Source organism: Ambystoma mexicanum, chromosome 6q (genome assembly GCF_040938575.1).
Source record: "Ambystoma mexicanum isolate Mex_15411 chromosome 6q, UKY_AmexF1_1, whole genome shotgun sequence".
NCBI classification, from domain to species: Eukaryota; Metazoa; Chordata; class Amphibia; order Caudata; family Ambystomatidae; genus Ambystoma; species Ambystoma mexicanum.
Genome location: NC_090937.1, coordinates 1,170,754,118 through 1,170,779,698, shown reverse-complemented (window position 1 = coordinate 1,170,779,698; position 25,581 = coordinate 1,170,754,118). Strand labels below are relative to the sequence as shown.

At 46.1% G+C, this 25,581-nt stretch overlaps 1 protein-coding gene across 2 annotated transcripts in view; it reads right to left on the bottom strand.

The window, feature by feature from the left end:
* SMIM14 (small integral membrane protein 14) overlaps positions 1–25,581 on the bottom strand; it is an 821,041-nt gene that overhangs the window by 709,344 nt on the left and 86,116 nt on the right. The window lies entirely within an intron of this gene.

Below are 25,581 nucleotides of genomic sequence, written 5' to 3'. Positions count from 1 at the left end.
CCCCCTTCAATGGAAGAATCTGTCACGATCCTGATCCCCGAAACCCGGGGCAAACCCGGAACTCTGTTCATCGTATCGCCCCATTGCCCTACTGAAAGTAGACTCTAAAATCTTCTCGAAACTCCTGGCACGTAGGCTCGCCGGACTTCTCCCAGCGCTCATACACCCGGACCAGACAGGCTTCATCCCGGGCCGCAATACCCAGGACAACATCAGGTGGACTCTAAACGTCATCAAAACGGCCAACAGGACTGGAGTGGAACTGGTGGTGGTGTCACTCGACGCACACAAGGTGTTAGACATGCTGGAATGGGGCTTCATGGGAGAAACGCTTTGGCATTACGGGGTGGGACCCAAATTCCAGAAATGGATGAAGGCAAATTATCAGCACCCCACCACATCCCTCAGAATCAATGGAGAGTTGTCCCCCAAAATAGAGATCACCAGAGGCACACGCCAAGGATGCCCCTTATCACCTCATCTTTGTGTTGTCGATGGAGCTGTTTGCTTCCAGGGTCTGCCAGAGCTCCGCGATACGGGGACTCAAAGTCAAGAACGAAACATATAAAGCAGCCCTGTATGCAGACGATGTGCTGCTGACACTGACTCAGCCAGGCACATCTCTGGCTGCGCTAGGTGAGGAGCTGGAAAACGTTAAAGCAGCATCCGGGTTCACAATCAACCCCAAGAAGTCGATAGCTATGGGCATCAACATACCTAAAGCAAGGCAAAACTCCCCATCAGCCAGCCTCCCAATCCCGTGGGTCAAATCACACGTGTGCTACCTGGGCGTCTGACTACCTAAGCTATCAGAATGCACGTACAAACTGAATTTCCCATCCCTATTTAAGGAACTGCAATCGGACATGGCCCGCTGGCAAAACCAGATATCCTGGATGGGGAGGATCACGACACTAAAAATGAACTTGATCCCCTGACTGCTCTAGTTCTGTCAAGCTCTCCCAGGGTCAGTCCCCTAGAAAAATAGGCAGAAACTCCAAGGAAACATGCTTAAATTCATATGGGGGGGGGGGACAAGAAGCCAGGAAGATCCTGCTCAGAAGCCCCGGATCGGGTGGCCTGGGGGCCCCAGAGACAGAGATACTGATTGGCTGCACAGCTCTCGGCAGTGTTCACGTGGCAAGCGGTCACTAACAAACCCCGATGGCTGACGTTGGAGGAAGACTGGAGCCACTTCCCTCTGGAATCCCTATCACATATCAATTGGCCCAGAAGCCCCCCCAATAATGGGCCTCTCAGGTCAACCAGGAACACAGTCAACAGTTGCAGTTGGAAGTAAGCGGCAAGGAAGTGGAACTGCAAGAGCACAGTGGGCCCCCTGTCCCCGATCTGGGAGAACCCAGACTTCACCCCTGGGGTGGGGCAGGAGTTCTTCTCGAGATGGAAGGCAGGCGGCCTGAAGAGGGTGGCGGACTTCTTTGAAGGGGATACCTTACTTACGTTCGAGGACTGTAAGAGAAAATTCCAGGTCCCGGAAAGCGAGAAGTTCCGATACGCCCAAATTCAACACTGGCTGTCTCGCGACCCAATGAGGACGCTAGGACACAGAACTCGCGGCGCTGAACAGCAACCCCACCTAGGGGGAAGATTTCAACCCTGTATAGGCTGCTGGACAGGGTTGACCCAAACTCGAAGGAGCCCTACATGGAACGGTGGGAGTGGGACATTGGCAGAGAACTAGACATGGCTAGTTGGAACTGCATCTGGACAAGAACCCACAAGACCTCCAAGTGTGTTAAAAACAAAGAAGGGGCCATCAAGGTCTGTTACAGGTGGTATATCACACCGGAAATACTACATAAGGGCAACCCCGCCATACCACCACACTGCTGGAGAGGCTGCGCGGACACAGGAACACTGTTCCACCTACTCAGGGCATGTCCGAAGGTGGAAAGATTTTGGAAGGAAGTCCTGGAACAGATCAGACTATCACGGGCCTAACAATCCCGTGGGACCCGGGCATCATCCTACTGGGTGACACAGGGGAGGGACAACTGCCGATGTCAGGCAGTCTGGCGGCGCTCTGCACGCACTTACTCACTGCAGCCAAAATCTTAATTGCCAGGCTGTGGAAACTCCCGGCGGGCCCAGCGATCCCCGTGTGGTGGGTTAAATGCTGGGACATTGCAGCAGCTGAGAAAATCACGGCCCTCCGCTTCGGCAACAAAAGTAAGTTTTACAGCATTTGGTCACCATTTCTAGACTACGTAGAGAAATTCCCCGGGCTGGCCAGACAGCCACCGTCTCTCTGCTGGCTGGCAAAAATTGACTAGTCCCCCCCCCAGATAGAGATAGTCTCCGCCTAGACCATCGCCCTCATCGAAAGCACCCCTGCACCAATGTCTCGAGACTGTAGCAATCCCCCAGCCGGAACACCCCAGCGACACCATCCCCACCCCCGTTTGCCTCAGTGGAGGCCAAGTTGACTTTTGTTTGTTCACATGATACCTTTGTAACAGATTATTGAGAAGGTAGAAGCTTGTATACCTATAAATGCCAATAAAAAGTATTATTAAAAAAATAATAATTAAAAAAAAATAACCCATTATAAATAACACTAAATCCTTTACCTTGAAAAAACATGCATTAGATGCATATTTTTTTGATGCAATTTTGTCGATGGAATGGCATTCGATGGTAAAGCTTTAGATTAAATGAACAGATACCATTTTGACCCTATGAGAAGGAGTATATTGACCAATGATGCCAGCAATCAAGGGTTAGGAGCTGTTTTTACTCAGCGGTGTACACAGTAGCATTTGCCTCCAGAGTGCGTATGGAGGCAGTAAAACTATTTGACAATAGAAAAAAAAGAGTTGTTGGCTGTGAAATGGACGATTGAGAAGTCTAGACCATTTTTCTGGGGTGCCAGATTTACTGTTCCCTCTGACCACAAGCTGTTGCAGGAGATAAGGACAATACAGGTTTGGAAAAGGTCTCTTCCCGAATAAGAAAATGGGTTGCTTGTTTACAGCAGTATACCTGGGATGTGGAGTATGTTCTGGGTATTAGGAATAAGGCAGTCAATTGTCTTTGTTGCCTAACCAATGTGGTAGATGAGCAGGATATGAATAAGGAGAGTGAGGATCAGATACTGGCGATTGATCAGGCGGTAGTATCAGAAGACTAAGAAGAGGAATGGAAAGATGCCATGGTTGAAGATAACTGACTTGATAAGAGAGCTGAGGTATTAAGGAGAGTCACTCAGCGCCTTGGACTACTAAATTATAGATTACCAGTCGCTATTGAAGTCACCTGGAAGCATGTACCCCCTCCTTCCTGAATATAAATGCAAAACAATTGTGTGGTACTTCATTCATTGCGCCAGGCACGTTTATTAGCATTTGTCCTTGGGTTAACACCTGTTTCGGCCTCTGGCCTTTATCAAAACCAGACATATATTGGATCGTTCTTTGCCAAACATTAAGTGTATGTGTGGTGGACAGAAAGAAAGGGGTTTGGCATAAGGTAGGATTCACAGGTAAGGAAAAACAAACATCAGATATTGTTAGTCAGTATCGTTTTGCAGATTATTTCGTTCAACACAAAGATTGGCTCTTAATTTTAACTCACCCCAATGCCTCATTTGCGTGTCACGTCTGTCTGATAAGTTCTTCTGTGTAGCTTTCCAATCATGGGTTAATCCATTTGTTTTACGATGTAAACACCATTTGGTAAACGCCATAGTTATATTACCTGTTGAATTGTTTTATTTGCCCCTTTCTTCTTGTATTTTCTAGCCCTTCATATTAAAGATTCTATGGGGGCGCTGTTGCGCGGCTAATCAAGATGGTCGCTGCCTGAGAGGCTCCGGCCAAGGCACCGATATCCTGACAAAAATCCTCCTCTATACAGACCTGCTCTCCCTCTGGAGATCGCCGGCTTTATTCTGCAACTCTGGGGCACCTTTTGAGCCAAACACTTTCCCTGAACTGTGATCGGGAGTAGGGGGGTAAAACGCTGTCCAGCCGCGGCCTTGCCGCATTTACCAGCACCGAGACTGGGGGAGAGGCGGCCCTCACGCACCCTACAACGATCCAAGTATTGCCGCCTCCCCACTCAGCAATCTGTGTCTGCACCAGCTGAAGGCAACCCCTGTACCAGCGAAGCGGGCGATAAGTGTGTTTACTGGATTCTTCCCCGACCCACCACGACCATACAGGTGGCTGGGTCCCGGCATAGAGTGCTCAGGGACAGTACAGGGGCTCCCGGGTCCCTGTGCTGTGTGGGACCAACTGACACAGTAATCGCTGGCTGTTAAGAAGGATTTCTGAACTCTGTTCTAGAGGAGCAGAGGTTCAGAAGGCCAGCCTAGTTTCTTGGAACAGGGTAACCTCTGGACAAGCCAATCAGGGTAGCTATGGCAGGCGGTCAAGACTAAGTCTCAGTAGGGGTGAGGGTGACTGAAAGACCTCAATGAGCATACAAATCAAGGACATTTACAAATTACTCCAGACAGGTGTTATATTAAAAATATAGACATTTATTATTTAGGCCTTTGTAACATAGACACAGTAACCTAAGTAAACCAATACATCACACCCAATACAATATATATACACAAGACCAATGGGGTCTAAAGGGTTAAGCGCACCAAATATTGTTGACAACCTAGAAGGGAAGAAAACAGGCAGTGCAGGTAATCTTTAGACCCAGTTCCACATCAATAATACACCTAACTGAGAGGCAGTCCAAGCCCTACGAAGAGAGAAGCCTTGTGCTCAATAGTACATGAACGCGCTTGTGCCAATGGGCAGGATAGGGTCTCTTCAAGGGTCTCTAGCAGCTCAGGAAGGTGGATGAGGCAATGCAGATCAAGTTCCCACTATTCACGAAGGAACTCCACTTGAGGGAAGAGGCAGTGTGAGAGTGCGGGATGGAGTCGCTATTTCGCAATAGCTGTGGAAAGGAAAGGGGCCCTCAGGGGCCACTCATGCATAAAAATGGGCTCCTGCGCTAGAGGCCACTGGTTAGGTAAGGACTACTCACTGGTCCCCGATGCAAGCAGACCCAAATTTCACCAGTACAGTCCACTTCGCTGGCAGGTTCGAATGCAGCAAAAAGGACGTCTCAGCACCTTGTAGTTCCCAAGATACAGCGATGATTCCCAAATGGGACAGTGATGATTTCTCCTCTCTGGGAGGGGGAAATCGACCCAAGTTCACTACAGCAGGCTTCAGGGGCAAGAGGGTCACCAATGCAGCAAACTTGCAAAGGCCGTTGGCGCGGCAGGGCAACACGGTAACCGCGTTTACTCAGGTCCTGGCACACTCGTCTCACTTCAGACCTGGGAATGCCAAGTGTACGAAATTGAGGGTGCCGTGGACACAGAGCTAGCAGTATACCAAGTTTCGAGGGCTTCCTCGAAATGGCGGCGGTGACAGAGCAAAGCAACTGGGCAACTGGGTAAGCTGGTCAGCCCACTGGTTGGCCCAGGGACACTTCCGAGAAAGCTTACTTGCAGGGTTTGATGAAGGTGCCGAGAATAGTTGATCCCACTATTCCAATGGGTCGAAGCGTCTTCGCAGACCTTCTAGGACGACCAGACGCAGAGGGGTCTCACGGGACAACAGCGGGCTCATGGTGCCAAACCTTCCAGCGGGTCACCAGCGGTTCCTCGACTCGGCTTCGTGTTGCAGGATACTTGGCTCCTATCCTTTGTTCAGTGTGAACTCAGGAGATTGACCTGGTAGTGATGTTTTCAGCCCCCTCTTAACCAAAGTTCCCTTCGCGCCAAAACAGAGAGGACCCAATGGGAGATCTGCTCACAAACACACACTCCATGCATGGACCAATCATGGACCATGGTGGTCCCAGGCATTCAGGGCATTCCAGACTCTCTGGCACCCAGGATGTGTATTGGGATCAGACATCCCAGTCCACATACTGAAGGTGAAGGGGCAAAATGGCCAAAGGACAGGACAAAGAACCTTGTGGCATGGCCATTTTGGAGCCAGGCCACCTATTCATGCCAAAGGCAGTTAACATGGCAGGAAAGGGTTAAAAGTATTGCGAAAAGATAGCTGCCAACAGTCCTGTTCCTGACACATCTGCACAGTTCATAAAAAGTCCAGCAATAGTTTCTAGGGCCTTTGGATATGACTAGACACCCAAGTGTGCTGTATGGTAAGATACATTGCACACTTGTTACATGTTGCACAAAAGCTGCAACATGAGGAAAGGACTAAGGGAAACAAAGTCTCCCAGTACTGACTGTCTTAAGGGCATGTCAGTTTCCCCATAAAAAGTGAGCGAAAGCTCAGAGTGCAGCTGAAGGCTGTGCTTCTCTGGCAAAGTCAGTCAATGGTGTCTAAACAGCAGCAAAATGTTTGGGGGTTGACACATGGAGGGAAAATTACATACAATTATGAAATCTTTCCTGACACCTGGCCCACTACATACTGGCCTGAGACACCCTGTATGAGGGCCCCCCGGCCCACGGATCGTAACGACCTGGCCGGGCCAGGTAATCCATCGTCAGAGATTCAGCGCCAAGCCTCTACTACTTCTGGGCCCAGGGCTCGGCCCGACCCTGGGCATCGGTGAGGAGCTGTGCCATCACACCAAGCGCCGACTGCTGTGAACACCGCTCCTGCACCTGGATGCGGTCAGGGGGCAGCCCGAAACCATCTAGACTGCTGGGGGCACAACATGCTACCCGCCTCGCTCCCTGACCCAGAGGTGGGGTGGACACGACTGCACCCTCAGCTATCCGGACTCCTGCGCTCCCTGCCCGCACTGGGACTGCCGTGGGCCTGGAGCTACCGAGGTGCAGCTGCACTGGCTGTAGTAGGTACGCAACAAAGCGGCCGCATCATCTGCCGGGCCCCCCCTTGGGCTGGCCCCCGAGAACGAAACTGGCACGGCATCTTGCTGCGCAGATGCGCTCCAAAGCCCCGCCTGAGGCTGCTTGATGCCACGTGCAAGGCATAAATGAGTGTTTCAAAATTGATTAGTCAAAATTGCTAAATAATTTTATTTTGATTAGCAATCCAAGATATATGAGTAGCAAGTGTGCACATCCCCTTTTCCATCATGGCTCGCACAATACATGTGACCCCTGTGCACTAATATAGGGCCTGGGACACTTGCCTCGATGCTAGAGCTTTGATGAGCGAATGCCTTAGTAGGACATAATAGGAACACTGCTGCCCTAGAAAATAGGGCTTCCCACTACGGCCTTGCAAATATGTGTACACCCTCTAATATTGGCAAAGCATTTAAATTGAATAATCCTTATTAAGGATAGCCCACCAGGGTGACCATTTTTTCTCTTCACATTTCCTTTATTAATTATGCAATAGCAAGCAGCAGGATGGTGTCAAGCATTGACTACACAAAGGTGACCTTATCATACAGTAGTTTTTGTTGCTTTCTATGTCTTGAATGTGCGTTTCCAAAACTTACAGTATATTTGTTTGCATCCTGGAACTTATAGTTTTCCATTTAAAAAATTGAATAAGAAAGTAGCACACACTTCGTCTTTTACTTTTTCTAATGAATTTACATTGTCAGAGTGGGTTATGATTTTTTGTATTTTACACGTCATCGCTACAAAACTATTCTTGAAAACCAAACACCTATTTCTAACTAGAGCTGGGACGATATGTGGTTATACCTAGGTTGCACATTGGCCTCCAATCTTGGCTTCACAAATTAACTAAATTGTGTGATCCCTGGCAAATTGTTTTTTATGGCACTTTGCATTTCCTGCCAAAATGAAAAAGTCCCCACATCCTTTCAGTTGACATTTGTACACTATACAAAAAAGCCTCACTCAACGTACTGCTTCACTTCTAATAATGACTGTGAAATGTGGTATATTGCACATCAGAGTTGTTTGCCTCTTGTCTTAATTATAGCAACGTCCAGGATCCCCTTGAGTGTAAAATACTACCTGTGATGTCACTGCCTTTACCACTTCCTGTGATGTGAATACCTATGAAATTTAGGGGAGTCTACATGTGTTTTGTCGCACAGTGCCATGCAAGTCATAAACCCGCCGTCAATGGAGGACAAACGTATACATGCTAATTGCCTATTGCGTTCCCCCAGAAAGCATTACCATACATTAAAAAAATTATATCCTGTGCTCTGCACGTTTGCCCGTGACTGTGACATTTGGCAATCATTTATTTTGATGTATTCATTAACATGGCATGTGCAACCATTGCACCATTACCTACCCCGAGCAGTGCAGACGTTCACATGCATAAGTTACTCAGCTTTTTGCATGCACCACAAAACACACAAATACACTCACAAAGACACACACAAACACACACACACACACACACACACACAAAATAGGCTCTCGTGTGCATGTACAATGCTATCACTTCCAAACACACTGCAGTCTGAACGGCATTCAGCGCTCAGGAAACGTAGGCAAATGAGAGATGTAAAGAGGGGCAAATTAGAAGACATTTGATTTAGGAAACCGTGTGAAATGGGAATAGACGAAAGAAGGGGAAGTTAAAATGGTTATAGGGAGGGGAAAATAGGAGAGAGAAAAGCAAACACAGAGGGGTAGAAAAGCAAGAAAGTGTGCCAAAGGAACGAAAGTTTAATTAAAGTGAAAAATGCAAGGAACAGAGCAGAGAGAAAAGGCAGTTAAAAGAAGGGCCTATTCATTTAGCCCTATACTCCAAGCAGCTCCCTCAATATTTATTTAGGGCTAGTTTTGATTAGAAGGAAGGACCCAAAAACACCGACAGGCTCCCAAACTCTTATCTCCAGTTTCCACCAGTCAGCGTTTGGGTTCACCAGCAGCCTGGCACTCCGCTTTTCTGTGTGCTGACCTGGAGCTTGGTGACTGAAATAACAAAACGCACTAATCTTCTCTGAAATCATGTCGCAGTTAGGGCGACATGATTTACTAAATGAAAAGCAATTAATCATTATTGCATCGTGAATTGCGATTCGATACTGCTTATTTTGGCGTGGCCCCTGCAAATTGGGTATGCTACACGACGTCTGAAGACAGACCTGACCCAGCACCACAGCACCGATACATTAGGGTGAATTGAGGAAGCCCTGTATTCAGCTCCATTTGTTGCAAAATAGACCTTGCCTTTGCACATTGGGCTTGCAGACCCATTAAACTATATTCTCTCCCTACTCAGGCCCCTCCACATCAACGTGCTATTAAACCCAGCTTGCATTATCATACAAGGGGAGCCGTCGTCTCTCGGACAGCCAGGCGCACAGCGCACCAGGATTCCAGCAGCATTGCACTCGCTGACAGCAGCAGCCTTGAGAGGTGCATCTGCGGGAGCGCACATCGTGTTGTGGAAAGCTCCCTCCTGCTGGGTGACTGACATCTACAACTACCTGCTCCCTACTCCCTACTCTCAACACGTATTCATATTCTGCTCTGTGCATAGCTGGGTGGAGCGAGCCCCATACCTCGGACTGTCTTCCGTGTCCGACCACCTACTCCCTGCAGGAAAGGATACTGTACCGGGGGATCACCCTAAAGGTAAAAATGTAAAAATGGCCCCAGTCTTCTTTTTTCGCCATTTCTTTGTGAAAAGGTCCTTCTTGAGATTTACTCTGCGCGCCAAACCAGGTTTGGTCCCTTTCTTCATTTTGTCTTTGGCGGGATTCACAAGTGAAGCCCGCCTCTAGCTCCAGGGTGTCTGGCGGGGCAGGAAGCGAGGGTGGTGCCCAAAACTACCTGTGCTTAGTCTCCTAGGAGACAGGAATGAACTCTTAGGTGATTGGCCCGCTGGCTGACCAGAAAGAACAGCCTCCCTGCTGGGTGGCTGACAGACAGGCTGGAATAAATGGGAGAAACCTGCATAAAAGGCGAGGCTTTTTGGCTTGGAAGCCCACTGGACGAAGGAATCCGAAGAAGAACTTGAAAAGGACGCCTGCTTCAACTCCTGGACCATTGGTTTACCCGGTGAAGCCCTGCTTATGTGCTAAAATTCCAAATTCGTACAGACCGAGTACCCCCTGCAAGGACAACTTCTCCCTTTGAGTTGGTGGGACCAATCAACTCCAAAGTAAGCCACCTGGACATTCTCTCGGAGCCGGTTGAAATTCCACTGCAGTTGCTGCTGGAACCAAATTACCAGAGAGAGAAACACCAGATAGTGGGAGTTGCTTTTAAGCTAGCCAAGAGCTCCAGGAAGATCCTCCGGACTCCCGAGCCAAAGCCACCTCAACAGAGTGCTGGACCCCAGATGCAAGGAAAGGCCATCTGGACAGCCAGGAAGTGCAGTGTTGCTATTTGCGGTAGACGCAAGGAGCTGAAACACTGAAGTGCCACTTGTTTGAAGATTGCCGGTTGCGGTCGGAGACCGTCCCATTGTATTGCAGGAGTCCACAGACGTCCTCCCTCTTGTCCCCACGACTGAGTCCCAGGAACACCAGGATCTGCAGAGCTGCACAGGAACAGAACTCATCTTCTGCCCTTTTTCTTCAACCTAAAGGTACTGTACAGTCTAAGAGAACTTACCTCTTGTTGTGTAACTGCACTTGTTCTCTGTTGGAGAGACCTGTTGTGGTTGCTCTCTAGAGTTGCTGATAGCTTCTTTACTTCACAAGCCTAAACAGCTTGTGGCCCTGCTTTGAATTCTTCTTTTCTACAAAGACTTCTAAAACATTGTGCAGGACTTTACCTGCAAAATGTGCTTCAGCTCACCTACACGTTTGCCCAATTGCCTTTGGCCTAGCCTGGCTCCCTGAATGACTCTTCTGCCCTCTGACATTGTGTTTTATCCTCCTTCCAGGGAGGGGTTAACTAACGTAGTATTGGGGGTTTCCAAAAGTACTTAACCTGCTTTAGAATATTTGTGTGATCTCTTGTTCTGTTCTAATAATCTTTTTACTTTGACATATTTCTAAGTCTTATTCTAAATGCAACCGTGATATATTAATGTCCCCAGCACGCTAACTATTGAAGTCACCTGAGGGTGTAGGTAGTGCCTGTGGGCCATCCCAAAAGGGTATTTTCTTATTTAGAAATATTAAGAGTTTGTATTTTTTTAAGTGTATTTGAGTGTTACTATTTATATTGCACCCTTCTGAAGGCTTACTCCAACTGACTAAATAAATTAATAAGTGTTTAATCAAGAAACTTTGTGTGTAAGAGTTTATTTGAATACTTGTCACTGTGAATCTCTGTGTAACTCCCCTACAGCTCACACTGACCCCTCTTGAGATAAGCCTGGCTGCTCAACAAGCTACCAACCAGTGCAGTGCAGGCTTAGACCAAAGATTGGGTTCTTATTGCTAGGAGGTCAGGGTTGTTGTAGTGCACCCAAAGGATACTGCATACAATCTTGCCCAACAGGAGAGTGCGGCCACAGCACCATCACCCCTCCGAAATCGTAAGCCTGGGGATAGAGTTACGCGGTGAAGCGTCAAAGCCTTCTTGATCCTCTGATGCCGGAGAAAAGAAGAGTGACCCTGCGGTGAGTGATGCAGTGTCCTGCCCAGCCTACCCCGTTGCAAGGTGCTGCGGGGGTGTGTGAGAGAGTACAGTCCCATATTGTGTCTCAGCATTCCATTCAGGCCCCTGGTCTACAGGGGGCTCCTTATCCGTGCTTGGAGTGCTGCGCCAACCGCGGTGGGGGGCACCAGGGAAACAATATTCCTGACATTTCCCACATTACAGCTTGGATCTATTAAGCACAACACCACATGGTGCAAGACAGCTGGGAAGAACTGAACCAGTGATCTGGGATAAAATGGATGGACATAAATGGCCCCAGATGTTGGGGGGTGGGGACTACTGCCTGACAGCCTAGGGGTTAATCATTACTCAGAAAAGAGGCTGCTCCCGTGTCAGTAACAATTGGCTCAGGCTCCTGCTGTGATGTCCTTTTTCGCCTGACTTTCTCCAGGAGCTGTGTGGCGAGTGTGATGGAGGTGTCTGTTATCGGACATCAATTGGTCAAACAACCGGATAAATAAGTAGGGAGGTGTTGCATGGTGTGGCTGTGTGGGATCAGGGCAGATATTCAGCAAAATGTCTAAGTTACAAAAATCAGGCGGACAACAATCCAATCTACACTTCGATACCCCGGCTAAGACTTTACAAATGGGGGATTCTCCTATGATGGAAGCCTTTCACTCTTCCATGCTGGATCCGAGGAGAGCACTTAGCAACATTAAAACAATGTTCAGCAGTTAGGCGGGCAATGTACCTCAAATATGCCGATTCATCAGGGCTTTAGCAGTAGCTAAAAGTCTGGATGAGTGAGATGTGGTGTGGTATTCTCTGGGAAACCTGTGAACTATGTGAGAAACCTGAAGGTGTCTCATTTAGTGGTCCCGGGGATCTGCCATCCAGGTGCACAGGACACAGCCATTGCGATTGATTCCAGTTCCTGGGGGTGGACCAGTGAGGGAGGATCACCTGGATGGGGGCAAGGGGTCCTCGAGGAGTGGAAGTGGGACACCGAGAGGTGAGACCCGGTATCCCCCTTCTTATACCTTTTCCCCATCCTACCCCGTAGGATACTAAACACTCTACCACCCCGCCCCACTTTTCCAACACAAATACTTTTGCTTATCACGAAAGACGACAAACACCAAAGCCATTTGCCTGACATATCACAAGGCCAGGGTCAGGCAAAGTCAGGCAATTGACCAGAATCACACACACCTGGCAGTGCTTTCCCTTCCGCACAGGGATAAAAGGTGGAGCACAAGAGCACAATACGAGCAAGGCAGACCGCACAACGAGAGAGCTAACTCAGCACAGCAGTTTAAGAGGAGGAGAAATACGGCGCAAACCGAGAGGGTGACAAGGAGAGAAGCGACCTTGCCCTTTCCAAGCCAGACCCGTGAAACCTCCACAGGACAAAACGTAAGACTGCAAACAATAGCCAGCGTGTGTTGCAGCAGATGTTGACGGTACACAAGGCCCTCCCCGCTGATAACCAAGCTGAGGGGAGACGCTTGCCACTGTGGTACCGGCCTTGACTCCAGAGACAAGAAAAGCAAAGCGGTTCATCACAGTCAGCGAGTCAGGGGAGAGAGCCAATAAAAAACCGAACTGTGTTTGAACAAAAGTAGCAAAACTGCTAATTGAATAAAGTACAAATAACTTATTTTGATCCGGGAGGGGAAAACCAGCTACAGAGGAGGCAAGCACCACGTAGGTGCTCGCTTGAGAAGCTCTGGGCAAACAACCTATGGTTGAAACTACCATTACCAGAAAGTCTAGCAAAAGTCCTCTGTACAGTCAAAAGTCTTTGACCGGCAAATGAAGGTAAAGCGAAGGGAAGTGAATCCTGCACTGTGTGAATTGCAAAATTTGGCAAGAGTGAACCCGACGGAGGGATGTCGATAAAGAGGGGGCAAAGTTTGAAAGCCCACTGTACAGTGTGCTGACAAGAGTGAACCCGACAGAGGGACGTCTACAGAGAACTGATTGTGTTGAAAGATTTGGTGAACCCGACGGAGGGAGGCTGACATTCGAGAGGATGTCCCATGTTGTACAGGTGTTTGCCACACTCACTTCTTCCCCTTATAGCCTTAGGGATTATGCAAGATTGAGCAGAAACTTTGCCAACCGGCAGCCTGAACAACATGGGACAAACTCCCCCAGACATTGGCAAGCTCCCTCCTTGGGTTTACCATCCAATGACTACATATCTTGCTTAAACATGCCTCGCCTTGAAAGAACATACAACTAATTAGCTTTCCCCCTTTTGTTTTTCCTCCCTCTACCCCTTCTTTCCTCTTCTGTTAATTGCAATCATGTAATTTGCAAATTACTGTGATATCATGCTGTTTACCCAATACTTTTTGTCATTATGTCACAAACACAACCTGAATCTCATATCATAATAGAAATTGTGTTCTGAAATCACTCTCACATTATCACCCTTCTCACCACTATGTCACAAATGCCAGGGCCATCACCACACGTTATCCTGTGAAAACACAACTGTGACCAATGTTGTATAAATATCAGCCTTGATAAAGACCCGTTGGTAGTTGAAACACGTGTCGGCTGACCACCGTTCCTTTATCACATGTCCACATTTGGGACAATAATAAAACACCACATGTGAAGACACGGCAACCTGCGTGAGATCCTTTTATTGACAAGGGTCGAATATATCTTAACTTACTGCAAGGTAACCAGAACCTTTTTGTACAGAATGTCAACAAGGGGTATTGGGTTTGCCCCTTCATCCCTGTGACCTTGCAAAGAAATACCAGAGACAGAACTATGACTATACAGAGCTCAGCACAGGAGCGTTCAGGTTCTAGAACCCAATCCCTACTGCATTATTATAATTTGATGGTCGCAGCTTGCTCCCATCTTAGATTCAGGTTTAGATTCGGAGTTTTTCCAACCCGCATGTCAGGAAATGGAATTGGGGCAAGCCTCGGCAACCGTACCATAGGAATTAGCTGTGAAAGCCGAGGAAACTACATTTCCCAGTAGGCCGAGGGGGCAGGAGTAGTTCTTCCCTCCTCGCGCCATTCGCCAGCTGGGGGTAATTGAAACAGCAGCTGGGGGTAATTGAGACAGCTATTAAACCGTTGGCCCCCCGTGCACTGGTGCTGATAATTGTTGATTATGCAGCACGGGCGGCCACGGCGTGTCGGAGCAGCAGGAGAAAATACGGCATGCTGATCTTCACATGTACTTATTGAATGAGGAGAAAGCCGCGATGCCGTTCAAACTCTGTTATGAGTAACGAGAACATTGCATTCTGTTTCCTGCCGCGGCGGTGAGAGTTTCCAGTTCACGGCGGCTGACTGCAGCATTTCAAGAGGTCCGGGTGCGCTTGTGAGCCGCCCGGACACACAGATAAGTGTTTTTCTTCTTATGGTTAAATGACACGGGAGTATCTGATTTATTTAGAGTCTGGCTGAATTGAAGCTGGTCTGTTATGTCCACGAGCAACGCTATTGATTTCCCTGGACATTTTTGTTAATATGTATTCCGCTATGTGTTCCGAAGTCCTTTCTTAGGAACAAACTCCTTGCAGTACAAGAGCACACTTTTCATTTACGTCCATACAGTGTGGGCAGAGTATTGTCACAGGCTCTGTGATGTTCATATTGCCTGCATACAGAGGGCAGAGTCTCGTCACAGTCTCTGTGAAGTTCATGTGCCTGCTTAACTAAGGGCAGAGTTAGTTTCACGTTTGTCTGCTGCTTTGCTAGCCCAATGGGCCATGTGGTCACGTATATTCATCATGGAAGCAGCTTTTTTGTTTGTGTCATTTTGCTTGCTATTACTGTGGGGTCATGTCATTGTTGTTATTTGTGGCCATCCTTCATGTTTGGTGTAATATGCAAAATCAGGTTTCAGGAGGAGGTTTAGGAATACTATGCATAATTCTGAAATAGGTGTAGGATCAGGAGTAGGTATTCAGAATTCATGGTATTAGTAGGTTGTTATGTGAAACAATTGTGAATTGTATGTTATGTCCCCTTCTTTCCTTTGTCTATCCACCCCCTTTCCCTAATTCCTTCTTCCCCCCATTGGCTGCCACGTGGTTCTCTGTGATATTATATTCAGACGCCCGTGCCAACCACGGTGGGAGGGTCGTTCATTCGGTTTCTGTGGTTCGGGAGAGGGGGTCGATTCCCCTATTATCCCTTACGGTATTTGACAGAATTATCAGCCCCCTATTTGGGCTATTTGAACCACCCAGTCCAAATGGAGCCGAATCCTCCCTCATTAGCAGAGGTACTAAAAGCTTTACAGGATATCCAAGGGGAGTTAGCACATGCAAGGCAAGAGTCAGATAATCTAAAGGCTCAGGTACAAGGTTTAGTAGCACAGCGCACTCCCTTGGAGGGTGCTGGTCCCTCCACAGGGAGCAATACTGGAAGAATGTCCACGGTGATAGTTCAGACACCCAGTAATGTACCATTGGCAGCCCCAGAAAGATTTGCTGGCGATCCCAAGAAATACATGATATTTTTAACACAATGTAGATTACATTTATTGTGTAAACCCACAGCCTTTGAAACCATTCAGGCCAGAACTGCATTCGTAATTTCATATTTGACGGGAGATGTGGTCGCATGGGCCATGCCATTGGTACAAAAGGATGACCCTTTATTATATAATTGGGATGGTTTCTTGGGTGAATTTGGACGGTTATTTGACCGGAGAGAAGTTTCATTGGCTCAAGATAAGGAATTATTGGCCTTGAAACAAGGAACCCGTGATTTGGTATCTTATGTGACTCAGTTCAACAGATTAGTCATTGAGACAGATTGGCCTGAGAACAAACAGACAGTATTGTTTTACCAGGGATTGAGAGAGGAATTAAAGGATGCCATGGCTCAAGTAGAACCACAACCTACGTCATGCACCGCAATGATTGATTTAGCATTGAGATTAGATCATTCGGGGGAGTAAGGGGCCCGTTGTCGGTGGCAGAGAAAGAGCAGCGCAAACTTAATAACTTATGTTTGTATTGTGGTCAACCAGGACATTATATACGGACCTGTCCTAATACTCCAAAAAAAGGAATGAGAGGTGAAGGGAACAAGGTGGAGTCGGGAAAAGGATTGGGCCGGCCGTAGTGGGGACTCCGGTGTCTGGCACTATTTCTAGTAAGTTCCCCAGTTGGGCAGTGAATACTGTAGCAAAGAATAACTCTCATGTGTACCTGTTGGTAACTTTATTATTCGCCTGAACAAACAACTGGTGTCAGCCACGGTGGATTCAGGCACCACAGGGAATTTTATTGACATCAGTTTGGCCAAGAGATTGATTGGGGTTACCCTTGAGGGATAAACTGCAGGTAGAAGGTGTACAGTCAGTAGATGGGTCTCCTTTGATTTTGGGTCCTATTTGTCAACAAACCCAACCCATGCAGATGAGGTGTGGATCAGGTCATGTGGAAGAGATTGTGTTTGATCTGATAGCAGCACCTCATTTTGGACTCATTTTAGGAATGCCTTGATTGGTATTACATAATCCTAGTATTGACTGGGTCAAGAGGGAGGTGGTGTTTGAAAGTCAGAAGAGTAAAGAGCATTTGGAGGAAAGAATTGGTCCAGCGATGTTCTTAGCAGATCAGGTACCTGACATTCAAAGGGTAGGAACGGTAGGTGCGGGTATTCCGGCACCATATGTATAATTTGCTGGAGTGTTCGACAAAGGAAGAGCGGAAAGGTTGCCTCCTCATCGTTCATATGACTGTGTGATTGAGCTAGAACCTGGGGCCAAGTTACCATGTAGTCGTATTCATGCATTAACTGAGAAGGAGAACCAGCATCTTAGAGAATATTTGGATGAGATGTTGCAAAAAGGGTTTATTAGGCATTCTACTTCTCCAGTTTCATCTCCTTTATTTTTTGTGCCAAAGAAAGAAGGAACACTCAGAACTTGCACTGATTAAAGAGCTTTGAACAAGGTCACCATAAAAAATAGGTATCCATTACTATTAATTTCTGTATTATTGGACCAGGTAAAATCAGCAGTGATATACACTAAATTGGATTTAAGAGGGGCCTATCATTTAATGCGAGTGAAAGCAGGAGATGAGTGTAAGACTGCTTTCAGAACAAAATTTGGATTGTTTTAATATGTGGTTATGCCTTTTGGGTTGTGTAATGCCCCTGCGGCCTTTCAATGTTTTATGCAGGAAGTATTGAGTGAGTTCCTGGATTTATTCGTGATTGTATATATTGATGATATTTTGATCTATTTTTCTTCTGAGGCTCAACATCCGGGTCATGTAAGAGCAGTGTTGCAGAAATTGCAGGAATATGAGTTGTGTGTAAAATTGGAAAAGTGTGAATTTAACACTAAAAAGGTGGAATTTTTGGGATTTATATTAACCCCGTTGGGCATAGTGATGGACCGAAAAAAGGTACAGGCAGTTCTGGAAGGGCCCGCTCCTCAATGTATTAAGGACAGTCTTTTTTGGGATTTGCCAATTTTTACAGACGATTCATTTTGAATTTTTCACAACTTGTCAAGCCCATAACTAAATTGCTAAGGAAATCAGCAGGGTTCTGTTGGACTCCGGAAGCAGATACAGCTTTCCAAGATTTGAAAGAAGCCTTTACTTCTGCTCCGGTGTTGAGGCATCCAAACTTGGAAAAACCTTATCAAGTTGAGATGGACGCCTCCAATGTTGCAGTAGGAGCAATATTGTCCCAACAAGATAAAGAGGGAATTTGGCATCCAGTGTCGTTCTATTCAAGAAAACTTACCAATTGTGAGCAAAATTACTCCATTACTGACAAAGAATTGTTAGCAATAAGAGCAGCATTTTTGGAATGGAGGCATTATTTGTTGGGGGCTAAACACCAGGTGATGGTCATCACAGATCATAAAAATCTGCAATACTTTAAGACGGCACATACACTCAGTCCGAGGCAATTGCGCTGGTCTCAATACTTCAACGAATTCGATTTTCTGGTGACTTTTAGACCAGGAAAGAAAAATGGAAAGGCTGACGCATTGTCCAGACAACAACATTCTGATAATATTGTGCCAGAGGTCAGAACAATCCTGCGGTGGAAAGAGTGGTGGGAGCCATCACTACTAGTTTATTGCACCAACTAAAACAAGAGCTGAGGAAGCAAAAGAATAAACAATGGGGTAAGAAGGGATCAGTAGAAACTGTCAAAAATGGTCTCCCGTATTACGAAGGAAAATTGTATCTGCTAACTCCAGAATTGCAGACGAAAGCATTATATTGGTGTCATAACCCGCCATTGGCAGGTCATCCGGGGGGTAAAAAGACACAGGAAATGTTGGAAAGGTACTTTTTGTGGCCCACATTACGACAGGATACTCTAAAATACATTCAAAGATGTGAGAGTTGCATACGTAGTAAGACAGATCATGTAAAGAAAGCAGGATTATTGCAACCATTGCCCGCCCCAGAAAAGGTTTGGTCTAGTATTTCCATGGATTTCATAACTGACCTGCCCCCGGAGGACAAGTATGATACTATTTGGGTAGTAGTAGATTATCTGTCCAAACAAGCCCATTTTATGCCTTGCCGGGGAATTCCTGGAGCTGGGGAATTAGCTAAATTATTTCTTCAGCACATTGTCAGATTACATGAGTTACCTCAATGTATTGTATCGGACCGAGGTCCTCAATTTACCTCTAAATTTTGGAGGGCCTTTTGTCAAATATTGGGAATTGAATGTGCATTGTCCACTAGCTATCACCCCCAGACTGATGGACAAACAGAGTGCGTAAACCAAACTTTGGAACAGTATTTACGTTGCTATTTGCAGGAGGGAATGGACTCATGGGTGCAAGCTTTGTGGTTAGCAGAGTTCACTTACAACAATACAGAACATGCTTCTCTGGGCATGGCCCCTAACGAATGTTTATATGGACAAGTACAGACTATGTTACCCGAACATTTACCGGATGTGGAAACATTTCCGGTATTACAGGAAAGAAAGGAATGGCTAATGACGGTTAGAAAGATAGCTAGAGCTAATCTGCAAAAAGCAAAAGAAGAGTATAAGAAACAAGCAGATAAAAAAAAAAAGACGTGTGGCCCCTTGCTAAACTGTAGGGGATAAAGTCTGGCTATCCACACGTAATTTACCCTTAGTGGGGTCGCGTAAATTTGCTCCCAGATTCATTGGCCCTTATGAAATTGTGAAATGTGTGTCATCAGTGGCTGTTAAATTGAGATTGCCTACATTAAAGATACATCCTGTGTTTCATGTGTCTCTTCTTAAACCCGCAGTTCCTGGAACCCGTGTGAAGAGACCCCCAGCTATCAGCAAGGAAGGGCAAATGGAATATGAAGTTCAGAAAATCCTGGATTCCAAAAGTAGGCAACAGAGACTATGGTACTTGATCAAATGGTCGGGGTATGGCCTCGAGGACTGCTTGTGGGAACCGGCTAGTTCGGTTCATGCCCCACGGTTGGTGAAGCAATTCCATGCACGTTTTCCTGAAAAAGCAGGCCCTGGAAGGGCCCCTGGAAGAGGAGGTACTGTCAGGAAATGGAATTGGGGCAAGCCTCAGCGACCGTACCATGGGAATTAGCTGTGAAAGCTGAGGAAAACTACATTTCCCAGTAGGCTGAGGTGGCTGGAGTAGTTCTTCCCTCCTCGCACCATTTGCCAGCTGGGGGTAATTGAGACAGCAGCTGGGGGTAATTGAGACAGCTATTAAACCGTTGGCCGCCCGTGCACTGGTGCTGATAATTGCACGGCGTGTCGGAGCAGCAGGAGAAAATACGGCATACTGATCTTCACGTGTACTTATTGAATGAGGAGAAAGCCATGATGCCGTTCGAACTCTCCGTTATGAGTAATGAGAACATTGCATTCTGTTTCCTGCCGCGGCGGTGAGAGTTTCCAGTTCACGGCGGCTGACTACAGCATTTCAAGAGGTCCGGGTGCGCTTGTGAGCCGCCCAGACACACAGATAAGTGTTTTTCTTCTTATGGTTAAATGACAGGGGAGTATCTTTGATTTATTTAGAGTCTGGCTGCAATGAAGCTGGTCTGTTATGTCCACGAGCAACGCTATGGATTTCCCTGGATATTTTTGTTAATATGTATTCCGCTATGTGTTCTGCAGTCCTTTCTTAGGAACTGAAACTCCTTGAAGTACAAGAGCACACTTTTCATTTACGTCCATACAGTGTGGGCAGAGTATTGTCACAGTATCTGTGAAGTTCATGTGCCTGCTTAACTAAGGGCAGAGTTAGTTTCACATTTGTCTGCTGTTTTGCTAGCCCAATGGGCCATGTGTTCACGTTTATTCATCGTGGAAGCAGCTTTCTTGTTTGTGTCATTCCGCTTGCTATTACTGTGGGGTCATGTCATTGTTGTTATTTGTGGCCATTCTTCATGTTTGGTGTAATATGCAAAATCAGGTTTCAGGAGGAGGTTTAGGAATACTATGCATAATTCTGAAATAGGTGTAGGATCAGGAGTAGGTATTCAGAATTCATGGTATTAGTAGGTTATGTGGAACAATTGTGAATTGTATGTTATGTCCCCTTCTTTCCTTTGTCTATCCACCCCCTTTCCCCAATTCCTCCTTCCCCCCCATTGGCTGCCACATGGTTCTCTGTGATATTATATTCAGACGCTGTGCCAACCACGGTGGGAGGGTCGATTCATTCGGCTTCTGTGGTTCGGGAGAGGGGGTCGATCCCCTATTATCCCTTAGAGTATTTGACACCGCATATACAGTTTAATAAACACCCTTGAACTGTGATCACTTGTGTCGGTCTTTACTGTTGCAACCATGAGTTCCTTACAACAACCACCTCCATAATTTACTTTTTGTTACGAGCAATGCAGAATGTTTTGAGAATCCATGTGAATCTTTCCACATACCTATTGGGCCTGGGCCATCCTGGGCTGATTTACTTTTGTGAAAAATACACGCTCCTCAGAAAATTCTGACAATCATTCCTGTGGAAAGGGAGGGTGGCAGGGGGAGGGCAGCCATACCTCTTCCCTCTGGCATGCCGTTGTCTTGGTGGCCAAAATATGATAGGTCAATTACTCTGCCCAGTAGGGAGGTCTGCATTACACTGCACATGGCACGCAATATTAGCCCTTCTGGCAAAACCGTTATTTCAGCTTCCACTTTCCACAAATCTTGCCGGGTGGCCACTGCTGAAGCCTTTCTGTAGCCTTGTTGAATCAGTAGGTCTTTCCACCATCGTGGATATATAACTTCTGCTATCAATTGTAAACAGTCATCAGTCTCCTATGCTATATTTTGCAGTGTCACTTAAACAAGCACTACCATCTTTGAGATCATTCAGCGAGTCCTGTGCCAGAAGGTCTTCGGGTTCTCATTCTGTACATGGGTCCCGAGTATCAGGACACAGATCACTGGGTTGGCGAAACCTGATTTGTACTGAAGAGAGGCCATATTCCTTGAGCTGTAGCAGCCATTGTTGCAGTTCATCCTGCAACTGTGCACAATTGAAACTTCAGGCGTGTGCATGTGCGTGTGCGTGTCTGTGAGAATAGCCTGTCCAGTAAACTAGGGATTGCTTACTGAAACACCTCAGCTGCAGAAGACACTCCAATACTCAATGGTTTTGATCAGTAAAGTCTCATGTACAAAGAAAAAGTTATTTATCTCAAATAAGAGTGGGGTGTAACCAGATATGATTTAAGAACTGCTTTCACAGCTCCATTCTTTGAGACCCGTAGAATATTTGCTGGTTCACTTGGTTTTTATGATCCTTTTTAATTGTGACAGTTATACAGCAGACAACATAAACAACCCTATGAACAACAATGTATTGGTAGAGTTTCATGATATTAGAAAGCACAAGGGTCATGGGTTACAAGAAGGGGTTAGTGAATGAAATGGAAAACATACAATGGACTTCATCTCCAGCATAAAATCTGTAGCAATTTGATCCCTTCTTGTTAGATTTCAGATCGATTTCAATAACATTCTCCTTTGCCAATGTAGGAGCATGCACAGCATAGGTTTTAATCTGCTTACCTTAAAAGTGTGAAAAAGCAAAAAAGCGTATAGTGCCAATTTGCCAATATTTCAGATTTCCTCCCAGGGAGATACAATAGACGAGTTGGACAGATGGAATACAATTTTTAGCAGGGAGGGTGAGAACAATAAAACAATAGAAAACAGACAGTATATTGGGGCATAGGCAGGGAAAGGTGAAGTTTGCTTGTTTGATGGTTGCATTAACATGCATCATCATGAGCCTTATGAATTGTGCTCATTTTTCAGATTTTGGAAATAAAGAGGGCAGAAACCTGTAACCTGCAGGTAGAGGTGTGGGCGCCGAAGAATGTATGCATACAGCTGAGTCATGGGTCCTGGCTTAAACTCAGTGGGGTGGGGTTTGTAGTCGAACAGTAAAATAAACTGTCCTGGCAGGCTCCTTCCGCAGAAAAATAAACTACCCTAGGCACACCTTTCTACTCACCAAACAGTGTAGTACATCATCAATTTCACTTTTCCGTTAGGAGCATAAGTGAAAAAGCAATGAACAAGTAAAAAGGATACATCAGCCTGTGGTGTGCACATTATACATGTTTAAAAGTTGTATTATATTTGGAGTAAACAGTGTATGTTACATATTATATACAAGTGCCAGGCATAAAATAAGCAGGGTTGCATAGCAATTAGCTATGCATTTCTGTAGGTTTGCTAATTGACACTTGTGTAGCAAAGGTTGAGTGTATAGGACTGGATTGTTTTAACCATCCAGCACTAGGCTTGTTATCTGAGGAGCACTTCACGTATTTGGTGATTAAAACTTTAAAGAGAAATTCCTACGAGGAGCTACCTCCCAAAGATATAACATACAAGAGACATTATCTAATGTCAACAGTCTCTAATTTTACCTGTACTGGTTTTTTAAGTATCTGTGATTTACTTCAATGTGGTTTTCAGATGAGGGAAAGATTTCTCACTATCCCTTTTACGGGTACATCACCGTTCTTACTAGGGAGAGTTTACCTTGACTGGGTCAGGATGTGCTTCCGAATAGGGACAGTTGTTATCTGTGTGTCTCAATGGGCCTCATTACGACCCAGGCGGTAAGTTACCACCTGGGCCGTGACTTTACCACCATGGCGTAAACTACGTTTACGCCATGGTGGTTGGCGGATTTACCGCCCCATTCTAACCTTGGCGGGGCGGTAAATCCCCATTTTCCCTTCCCCATTCCCATTTTGCCCCATAGGGCATAATGGGAGTGGGGAAGGCGTTAATTACGCCACCGTAAATTACGGTGGCGTAATTAACATCAAGGTCCCTTAGCGCCATGGATTTTAACACCTGCTAAAAGCAGGTGTTAAAACCTCCATGGCGCTAAGGGACCTCGGAATCAGGCGGTAAGGGTCGGCGCTGTTTACGCCGCCATAAACCCCTTACCGCCTGAGTGGTAATGAGGCCCAATGACATTAGTTGGGTGAGGATTACTCACCAGTGATACATACTCCTGTGCCCATTCTTTTGTGACAAAATATGCTGACCATTACGGGAGGAACGTAATAGCAATATAATTACACATATATAGTTGTGCCCTAGGTGCTTTTGCTTTATAAAAGCAACCTTGAAAGCGAGATGGACGCAAACTACAATATTCCACCTTGTCTGCCCAGTTATCTGCTTGAAACACCATCCACTCCGCTCTGTATCTTATTACACAAAGCTAACTAGATGTTTATGCAAATTAGTTTATGCAATTTCTTTCATGCTAGCTTCAGTTGGATCTGTCCTAATTACTACGCTTGCTACCAAAAGATGCAAACGTGTCTGTTCCACTCAATGATTAGAACCGGCAGCTCAAAGGGAAGGCCCAGAATGCAAATGAAAAAGGTGGCCAACTCTTAAAGGTCTCGGCACGAAAGGGAAAGCAAACGGGATGTGGAGTGCAAGTACTAATGTGGCTATAATAGAACCAAAGCAGACTAGCAGTCTCCCACGCCATCAGCACTTAAGTGTACATGACTTATCGGAGTGACTGTTTACATTACAGAGAAGGGATGGACAAAACCTGTACATACCCATCATCTCCCTCCTGAGCGGTTCTAACCATGCGATTTCCTCCAGGGAGAACAGCTGTCACGAATAACTCATTAATCCGTGAACTCCCCTTCAGGATCCCGGGTGGTTTTGCTTCAGACATCCGGTTTGAAATGCAGCCGAGGGTAGGGCCGCTCTGCTGCTGCTTATTTCACACTTGCACTACACAGTAAAGAGGGCATCATTATCTGTGTTGGCCTGAAATTAGCTGACCAAAAATCAGACACTACTGACAGCTCTGAACGGCGAAAAAAAGCTGCTTGTTGATGATCCTGCTGCGTTGAATGTACAGGGTCCTCCGGATTGTGTTAAAGATGGGATGGTTTTTTGCTAGCGAGCAGAACTTTAGTAATGTTGACAGCCAGGCTGACAGCGAGTACTTAGTGCGATAAATGAGTATACTTTGACTATATAAATTAAATATATATGTATTTATTTCTCCAATGAGTTCTGTACGTCTGCCTCCCCCTCAGCCCCTCCTTTCTAAAACTCTGGTTTAATTGGGCCCTCAGACCTCAATAGAATGACAGTCATGTTATCCTCCGCCCATGGTTAAACACACTTTAATGCTAGAGTGAGTAATTCAAGCATAGAACCCTTTACCAGGTGCATATTTGAAAATATAATAATAATTTGTTATTTATATGGTGCTTTCGCCAAAGCACGGTCCATAGAATATTTTACATCCAATATAAATGATCTGTTGTCCAAAAGAGTAATTGAGTATAACTGCTTCCTTTTGCATTTGCACTTTAGATCCTGGAACGTTCCCTTCCTTCCAGGATGCCTTGGGAATATTCTTTACTCCAAGGGGTGGGATTTTTGTGCAATATTTTTAGTACCAATGCACTGACATTGATGTCATGGTAATTGGGATGGGATTAAAATGAATTTTACCAAATGTGTACCTATCACGATAGTTAAAACATTGTGCTCCAGAGAAATGCAGTTTTATTCAGACCCCCCAGGATACTGGGGCATGAAATAGAACATTTTGCAGCACAAAAGAAAATTTTGCGGTACAAAATTTTACTTTTTGTAGCACATCCTTTTTAATGACTTGAGGGTGCAAGATTGGCACATTGCAGG